Source organism: Equus asinus, chromosome X (assembly GCF_041296235.1).
Source record: "Equus asinus isolate D_3611 breed Donkey chromosome X, EquAss-T2T_v2, whole genome shotgun sequence".
Taxonomy (NCBI): Eukaryota; Metazoa; Chordata; class Mammalia; order Perissodactyla; family Equidae; genus Equus; species Equus asinus.
Window position 1 is genome coordinate 39,027,288 of NC_091820.1, and position 7,291 is coordinate 39,034,578.

The following is a 7,291-nucleotide window of genomic DNA, read 5'->3' on the forward strand; positions in this document are numbered from 1 at the left end:
AAATCCATACACAGGCTTCCTCACGTTCTCTAACTCCTTTGAGAAAAGGGAAAAGGCACACGGGCCAAAGTCCAGAGGAAACCAGGCACAAGCTTCCAAGAGTCTTCTCCCAGTGGAGTCACACAGGACACAATTAATTCCTCCAGCAATCAGTTGTCACAACATGTGTGATGTGCTGTCTACCAGGGAAGCTCATTAGAGACTCAGTGCCCAAGGTTTTCACTGGGGGCTGGCCACTAGTCACCCTCTACCCAACATGTACCAAAATTCCAGACTCTGTCAAGCAATGCAGGTGCTCAGCATAAATCACATTGTTTGTACAAACAGTTTAGGCATAGTGAACCATTCTTATCATTTAGAAAAGGTTTTATATCAGCGTAGGGAATTGTTTGCCAGCCAAGTTTCTAGATGCCAGTCTCAAGGGCCAACCTTGTAATCAGGTCTTTCTAAGGATAGGCAGTCTCAGGCCTAATACGTTAACTGTTTCTTTACGAAGACAGTTAAGAGAAAGATGTTCCCTTCTATAACCACAGTCAAAATCAGGAAATTAATACTGATATAATCCTATTATCTATTTTACAGATATTATTCAAAGTTTTCCAGTTGTCCCACTGATATCCTTTATAGTAAAATAAAAAACTTTTTCTGGTACAGGATTCAATCCAGGATCACATGTTGCATTTAGTTGTCATGTTCCTGTAGTCTCCTTAAATCTGGATCACTTCCTCAGTTTTTCTTTGTTTTTTTAAAGATCTTGATGTTTTTTAAGAGTACAAACCTGTTATTTTGTAGAATGTCCCTCAATTGGGGTTTGCCTGATGTTTTCTCATGATTAGATTCAGGTTATGAATTTTTGGCAGAAATACCACAAAAATGATGTTGAATCTTTCTCCGTGCATCACATCGGGAGGCAGGAAATACCAGTTTGTCCCCATATAGGTGATAATGTTGTTCACTTGATTAAGGTGGGGTCCACCCAGTTTCCCTATTGTAAAGTTACTCTGTTTCCCATTATAATTAAAAAGTAATTTGTGGGGAAATCCTTTGATACTACGTAAATATAGTGTTCCTCATCACACTTTCACCCCCAGCTTTAGCACTCATTACTGATTCTTGCCTGAAACAATTATTACAGTTATCAATTTAAAAAGCAAATTCGGGGCTGGCCCCGTGGCCGAGTGGTTAAGTTCGCGCGCTCCGCTGCAGGCGGCCCAGTGTTTCGTCGGTTCGAATCCTGGGCGCGGACATGGCACTGCTCGTCAGACCACGCTGAGGCAGCGTCCCACATGCCACAACTAGAGGAACCCACAACGAAGAATACACAACTATGTACCGGGGGGCTTTGGGGAGAAAAAGGAAAAAATAAAATCTTAAAAAAAAAAAAAAAGCAAATTCGGCTGTTAGTTTACCCTCAAAATGTGTTTATTGGTGAATAGCCAAAAGAATTGCAATTCAGGATGTGCATGCTATGGTGAACAACGGGAAAATCCAGAGAACAAAAGAGGGGAGCTTGCTTTTATAGAGAAAAAGGGGAGTAGGGAGGGGCTGTTCCAAAGGAAAGTCCATTGGGGGAAAGTAACAGTTCAGGGTGGCAACGGCTTCTCATTGGCTGGGCTGTCGCCAGGTGGGAAGAAAAATCTTCCTTCAGTAGTAAAGTAGTTGTACCTTCTGTCAGAGACACAAGCCTAAGTTTTTTTGCTGTTTGGAGTAATTGATGACTTATGATAGGGAGTGAGAGCTTCCCCTACAGGCCCTCCGGACTCCAATTTAGTTGAGGTTTCTCTTACTCATTTCACATTGTGGTGGCTGCCAAATAGTGATTTCCTAATTCCATCATTCCTTCTACATTTATTAGTTGGCATTCCTCCATAGGAAGAGTTTTCCTTTGTCCTCCATTTATTTATTTAAATCAGTTTGGATTCATGGATCCTCTTTAAATTCAAATTCATTCAGTGGCAAATGAATTCAGATGATAAAAGAAGATGCTCCAGGCTCATCTTGTACTTTCCCTGCCCCAGCCCTGGAATTAGCCATTTCAACAAAGAGCCCTGGTCTCTGTTACTTCAGGGTAATTAGACAAGAGAAACCAATGAGAGGCACATGAATTGGAAAAGAAGAACTAATGATGTTTCTATTTTCAGATGATATGATTTTGTACCTTGTAAACCCTAGAGAATCAGTGATAAAACTAACTCTAACAAAGAAAGTATTCAGCAAAGTGGAAGGATATAAAATTAACATAGAGAAATCAACAGCTTTCATATATACAAATAATCAGAGGATGTAACGATAGAGAAAACCCCATTTACAATAGCAACAAAGGAGATAATACACCTTAAGAAGAAACCTAACAAGAAATGTGGGAAAAAAAATCTATGTGAGGAAAACTTTAAAATGCATTTGTCAAAACCCATAGATCTTTACAGCACAAAGAAAAGTGCATCTTAATATGTGAAAATTAACCAGAAGGTCAGGACATCCCAGTATGGAATGGAGACTGTAACAATCGAATCTGGCCGTATTATAAATGTCTGACATAACCTCACTGGAAGGGGTGGGGAGAAGACAGGTCAACTTAACTAACCTTGGAAAATAGTATTTTGACTGGAAATTCCAAGGCTAAAGACAAAAGGAATCATAGAAACACATTTAACTCAATTTTGGAAAAGTTGTTTCCCATAGGGGTATGGGTTAACAATTCTGATACTACTATACACATACACCGGCATTGAACAGTTACGTAAACGGGCAGAGGATGGTTGGGGCCAGGTTTCTCACCGTTGAAGTGGGAGGCCACAGAGAAGCAAGAAGGGAAGGCTAGTGAAGGGAGCAGAATATGGCACCCCAAAATGTGTCATTAGGCATGTGGATTATTTTAAGCTGAAGGCAATCAAGACCCAGCAGACTCAAGAAAAATTTACCTCTCCCTTAACTGCCTAAAAAATTTTAGAAAGGGAGCCTGGCCAAAAAGAGAGCTATTACCAGAGATAGCTATTTTCCTTATTGAGGTTACATTAGTTTGTAACATTATATAAACTTCAGGTGTACATCATTATGTTTTGACTTCTGTATAGACTGCATCCTGTTCACCATCAAAAGTCTAGTTGCTAGGGGCCGGCCCAGTGGCGCAGTGGTTAAGTTCGCAAGTTCTGCTTCTCGGCAGCCTGGGGTTTGCCGGTTCGGATCCGGGTGCGGACATGGCACTGCTTGGCAAAAGCCATGCTGTGGTAGGCGTCCCACATATAAAGTAGAGGAAGATGGGCACGGATGTTAGCTCAGGGCCAGTCTTCTTCAGCGAAAAGAGGAGGATTGGCAGCCATTAGCTCAGGGCTAATCTTCGTCAAAAAAAAAAAAAAAGAAAAAAAAAGGGAAGGGCACATGACCCCCACCTCTGAATAGTGGGAGTGCCAAAAACTTAAAAAAAAAAGTCTAGTTGCTATCTGTCACTGTACACACGTGCCCCTTTACCCCTTTCGCCCTCCTACCACCCCCTTCCCCTCTGGTAACCCCCAATCTGTTCTCCATATCTACGTGTTTGTTTGCTTATTTAGCTTCCATATATAAGTGGAGTAATACAGTAATTGTCTTTCTCTGTCTGACTTATTTCCCTTAGCATAATACCCTCAAGGTTGATCGGGTCGATTTGTTTTTTGTTGTTGAGTTGTATGAGTTCTTTATATATTTCGGATATTAAGGATTTAACCCCTTATCAGATATATGACTTGTAAATATTTTCTCCCAGTTGGTAGGTTGTCTTTTCGTTTTGTTGATGGTTTCCTTTTCCATGCAGAAGATTTGTAAAGAATCCACCAAAAACGTGTTAGAAATAATGAACAAGTACAGTAAAGTCGCAGGGTACAAAATCCACACACAAAAATTAGTCATGTATTTATACACTAATAAAGAACTAGCAGAAAGAGAAATCAAAAATACAATCCCATTTATAATTGCAACAAAAAGAATAAAATACTTGGGAATAAATTTAACCAAGGAAGTGAAAGCCTTATACAGTGAAAACTACAAGACATTGTTGAAAGAAACTAAAGAAGACATAAAAAATGGAAAGATATTCCACGCTCATGGATTGGAAGAATTAACATAGTTAAAATTTCCATGTTACCTAAAGCAATCTACAGATTCAACGCAATCCCAATCAGAATCCCAATGACATTCTTCACAGAAATAGAACAGATAATCCTAAAATTTATATGGAACAACAAAAGATCTCGAATAGCCAAAGCAACCCTGAGAAAAAAGAACAAAGCCGGAAGTATCATAATCCCTGAATTCAAAATATACTACAAAGCTATAGTAATCAAATCAGCATGACACTGGCAGAAAAACAGACACACAGATCTATGGAACAGAATTGAGAGCGCAGAAATAAACCCATACATACATGGACAGCTAATTTATTTCTTAAACACATTTTTTTAAATAGTTACTCTCACTCTCTCTTCTTTTTGCTTGGAAAGATTTGCTCTGAACTATCTGTTGCCAATCTTCCTCTCTTTTTTTTTCCTTTCTCCTCCCCAAAGCCCCAGTACATAGTTGGATATTCTAGTTGTAGCTCCTTCTAGTTCTTCTATGTGAGCTGCTGCCACAGCATGGCTACTGACAGATGAGTGGTGTGGTTCCACACCCGGGAACCGAACCTAGGCTGCTGAAGTGGAACACACCAAACTTTAACCACTAGGCCATCAGGGTTGGCTCTGGACAGCTAATTTTTTTTAAAGATTTTATTTTTCCTTTTGCTCCCCAAAGTCACCCAGTACATAGTTGTATATTCTAGTTGTAGGTCCTTCTAGTTGTGGCATGTGGGACACCACCTCAGCACGGCCTGATGAGTGGTGCCATGTCCACACTCAGGACTCGAACCGGCGAAACCCTGGGCCACCAAAGCAGAGCCCACGAACTCAACCACTCAGCCGTGGGGCTGGACCCTGGAGAGCTAATTTTTGACAAAGGAGCCAAGAACATACAATGGAGAAAGGAAAGTCTCTTAAATAAATGGTGTTGGGAAAACTGGACAGCCACATGCAAAAGAAGGAAAGTAGACTACTATCTTACATGATACACAAAAATTAACTCAAAATGGATTAAAGACTTGAATCTAAGACCTGAAAGCATAAAACTCCTAGAAGAAAACATAGATAGTATGCTCTTTGACTTTGGTCTTGGCAGTAACTTTTTGAATATCAAGTCTCCTTAGGGAAGAGAAACAAAAGAAAAAATAAACAAATGACACTACGTCAAACCAGAGATAACTTTTTATCTGAAAGACTTACCTGCATGGCAAGACAAACATCTGATTACCAAACATCTGCTCTTCTTATTGTCCTGTGAATTGCCCTCTTCCCCTTTGCAGCCTCAGACCCCTAACCCTTTCCTTAGCTCAGGATGGCATATAAGCCTCAGCTGCCTGACTGCTTTTGGGTCTCATATTTTTGTGGGGCTCCTGTACATACAAAATTAAATTTGTTTTTCTCCTGTTAATCTGTCTTATGTCAATTTAATTATTAGACCAGCCAAAGAAGCTAGAAAGGTAGAAGGAAAATTTTTCTGCCCTGACACTAGAATGAACCACGTGGTGCTGGAATATCAGTATGAATTCATTTATCTTAAAAGATATACAGATGGATAGATACAGAAATAATTATAGATATGTGTGTATACATGGGTTAGTATACATACATCTATTTCCTAGCTCCTAGGATTATAAATATGGTCAAAAGACAAGTGACAAACTGGGAGAAAATATATGCAACATATATTACAGTAAAGTGTTAATATCCTCAATATACAAAGAACTCTTGAAAATTGAGGGAAAAAGTTCAAAAATCCAATAGAAAAGTGGGCAAAAGATGTGAGCAGACAACTCACACATTAGAAAAGGATATTAAAATGGTCCTTAAATATATGAAAAGCATAATCTCACTCATAATTAGAGAAATACAAATTAAAACCACACTAAGAGAATGGATAAACAAATTGTGGTATATCCATACTGTGGAATCATACTCATCAATAAAAAGGAAAAAAATACTGATACACACAGCAACTTGGATGAATTTCAAAAGCATTAGGCTGAGTGAAAGAAGCCAGACATGAAAGAGTGCATACTGTTTGATTCCATTTGTATGAAATTCTATAAAAGACAGATATAATCTACAGTGACAGAGAGCCAATCCGTGGTTGCCTGAGGTGAGTGGTGGGGATGGGGCACAAAGGAACCTTTTAGGGGTGATGGAAATACTCTATATATTGATTGTGGTGGTGGTTACAAGGTTGTATACATCTGTCAAAACTCGCTGAACTGCACCCCTACAATAAATATATCTATCTATCTAGATATAGATACGTAGAGAGAGAGAGAAAGAGAGAGAGAGAAGCTCAATAAAGTTCAAGAAATTACAAAAGAAAAAAATAGCCCTGGATGAAAACACTTCCCCACAGCAGGCAAATCATTTACTCCTACAAAAATGAGAAGAAAAAAAAAAACTACAATGAGATACCATTTCTTACCTCTCAGATCGGAGACAATTTATAAATACAACAACACAGTCTGTTGGAGAGGCTGTGGAGAAACAGGCACTCGAATACCTTGCTAGTGGGAATGAAACTGAACAGCCCTTTTGGGAGGAAATTTGGAAACACATAACAAAACTACATATGCACTTTTTGATGCATATCAAATAATAAATAATAAATAAATTATTTATTAGATAATTTATTTATTAGATTTATTAGATTTATCAGATAATAAAAAATAGATATATGTACAAGGGTGTTCTTTTTGGCATTGTTTATAATTGCAAAATATTGAAAATAACTTACATGGGCAAACATAGGAGAGTGGTTAAATTATGCTACATCTATAAGATGGGGTACTATGTAGCTGCAAGGAGACACTATCAAATGAAAAATGCAAAGTATGCTACCATTCATGTAGGATAAGTAAGATATACAGGTATTGGCTCATTCGTGCAAAAGGAAACACAGAAAGGATAAGGCAGAAAGCAAACAGATTGGTTACCTCAACAAGAGTGGGAGGGGCAAAATGGGATTCAAACAGAAGCAAAGGGACCTAACCGAATTTCAAATGATTCACACAGCCTCACTGAAGAGGCCTGGGAGGGGGAGAACTAACCCAAGTATTTATCTATTTATTTTTTTTTGGTGAGGAAGATTGGCCCTGAGCTAAGATCTGTGCCCGTCTTCTTCCATTTTGCATGTGGGATGTCACCACAGCATGGCTTCATGAGTGGAGCATAGGTGGGCACCTGGATCT